The sequence below is a fragment of the Cydia strobilella genome, chromosome 21 (assembly GCF_947568885.1).
Source record: "Cydia strobilella chromosome 21, ilCydStro3.1, whole genome shotgun sequence".
Classification (NCBI taxonomy): Eukaryota; Metazoa; Arthropoda; class Insecta; order Lepidoptera; family Tortricidae; genus Cydia; species Cydia strobilella.
In genome coordinates this window covers 12,782,647-12,785,146 of record NC_086061.1, presented here as the reverse complement: position 1 = coordinate 12,785,146, position 2,500 = coordinate 12,782,647, and the positions used below count along the sequence as shown (strand labels likewise).

The 2,500-nt window shown below is 42.9% G+C and overlaps 1 non-coding gene across 1 annotated transcript in view; it reads right to left on the bottom strand.

The window, feature by feature from the left end:
- LOC134751338 (small subunit ribosomal RNA) overlaps positions 1-1,199 on the bottom strand; it is a 1,908-nt gene extending 709 nt beyond the window's left edge. The window contains exon 1 of the ribosomal RNA XR_010128635.1: positions 1-1,199. This exon is cut by the window's left edge and continues 709 nt beyond it. This is a non-coding gene — a ribosomal RNA (small subunit ribosomal RNA).
- Between the last annotated feature and the right edge of the window lie 1,301 nt (positions 1,200-2,500).

The window sequence follows — 2,500 nt, the reverse complement described above, 5'->3', positions numbered from 1 at the left end:
CTTTGCAACCATACTCCCCCCGGAGTCCAAAATCTTTGGTTTCCCGGAAGCTGCCCGCCGAGCCATTGTAGTAACGTCGGCGGATCGCTAGATGACATATTTACGGTTAGAACTAGGGCGGTATCTAATCGCCTTCGAACCTCTAACTTTCGTTCTTGATTGATGAAAACACCTTTGGCAAATGCTTTCGCTGATGTTCGTCTTGCGACGATCCAAGAATTTCACCTCTAACGTCGCAATACGAATGCCCCCAGTTATCCCTATTAATCATTACCTCGGAGTTCTGAAAACCAACAAAATAGAACCGAGATCATATTCTATTATTCCATGCACGAAATATTCAAGCAGCATTTTGAGCCCGCTTTGAGCACTCTAATTTGTTCAAAGTAAAATTGTCGGCCCACCTCGACACTCACTGAAGAGCATCGCGATAGGATTTTTATATTGAACCGTACTTTTACATACGATTCACCGACGATATGCTCCGCAAACGTGTCAGTATCGATTCGGATGAATCGCACCGACAGTGCGTAGCACAAATGCAACTACGAGCTTTTTAACCGCAACAATTTTAGTATACGCTATTGGAGCTGGAGTTACCGCGGCTGCTGGCACCAGACTTGCCCTCCAATTGTTCCTCGTTAAAATATTTAAAGTGTACTCATTCCGATTACGAGGCCTCGTAAGAGTCCCGTATCGTTATTTTTCGTCACTACCTCCCCGTGCCGGGAGTGGGTAATTTGCGCGCCTGCTGCCTTCCTTGGATGTGGTAGCCGTTTCTCAGGCTCCCTCTCCGGAATCGAACCCTGATTCCCCGTTACCCGTGACAACCATGGTAGTCGCAGAAACTACCATCGAAAGTTGATAAGGCAGACATTTGAAAGATGCGTCGCCGGTACTGGACCGTGCGATCTGCAAAAGTTATCCAGATTCATCAAAATGTTACGACTTCGGACGCGAGGCCCTCCGCCGATTGGTTTTGATCTAATAAAAGCACTCATCCCATCACTGGTCAGAGTTCTGATTGCATGTATTAGCTCTAGAATTACCACAGTTATCCAAGTAACTGAGTAAGATCTAAGGAACCAAAACTGATATATTGAGCCATTCGCGGTATCGCCTTAATACGGCTTGCACTGAGACATGCATGGCTTAATCTTTGAGACAAGCATATAACTACTGGCAGGATCAACCAGGGAGCTGCCGTGTTCGTGCGAGTCTTGTTTAGAGACGCAAAACACTAGCGCTAACGCGTGCGTCATATCATCACATCATTCATATATTTGGTGTATTATTATCATCATATATAGACGACGGAGACTGACTGCACGCGTGAGACACGAGTCGTATACGAGACAACACGCCATTCGGATGTACCGAAATTGGCGTGGCGTATAGTAGACTGGTGGGGTATTTTTTACTTACCACTACTATTACTTACTTACCCGGTAGGTAGGTAGCGGTAGCTGGTGAGTGAAAAAAGCGCGCACACGCACACACAGTGGTGTTTGTTTCATCGCGCCGATGTAATCGAACGTTCTTCCACGACCAGACATTAAAATCTCACTATTTTTTTTTATTACTTTAGATTCTTTTAACATAGTCGTTCTTCGTCGATTTATCTCGGTCGCCCGGTATTAGAGAGCTAGTTTATTATTAAAACCCTCAACCAATACGGTTGATGAACCAACAAACACACAATGATAAGACACACTGTGAGAGTGTTTCATTCAAAACCGTATTACCGTGTAAATTTTTTTTTAAATCGGATTATCATCCGATCTATCCCTCGCCACACACGTATAGGAATAATATACATACAACCAATTTCCTCGCACAGATTTATTTTCAATGTGTCAACCAATCGGGAACGTTATCTGTCTCGAATTGGAGACAATTGACAATCTGTGCAAGTCAATATTATACGGCGTGTGCACTTTCCCGGTGGTGGGGGCAAAGATATCAATATTTTTCCCGTCTGTCACGTTTCAGTAATAAAACGCGTAAACTGGGAACAAAGTGCAAATAAATAATAATACTCTATTTTAAAACACATCTCAAAAACATATTCATGCGCGCGCGCGCATCCATCCTTCCCTTCCTGCGCGCATGCGCGCCGCTAGAGCGCAAAATTTGCGCGCTCGCGGTTGAAGCGAATTATAGAGCATTAAATGTGCTTACAACATTTCTTGGATGTATTTTATTTAAAAATTTGCTGCGAGAGTATCAACGTAATAACAAATGCATTATGATCCGTATCCAAAAAAAAAAAAAAAAAAACCTAACCTAACACCTAACATAACACCTAACATAACCTAACCTAACCTAACCTAACCTAACCTAACCTAACCTAACCTAACCTAACCTAACCTAACCTAACCTAACCTAACATAACCTAACCTAACCTAACACCTAACCTAACTGAAAACCTAACCTAACTCAAAACCTAACCTAACTCAAAACCTAACCTAACTCAAAACCTAACCTAACTCAAAACCTA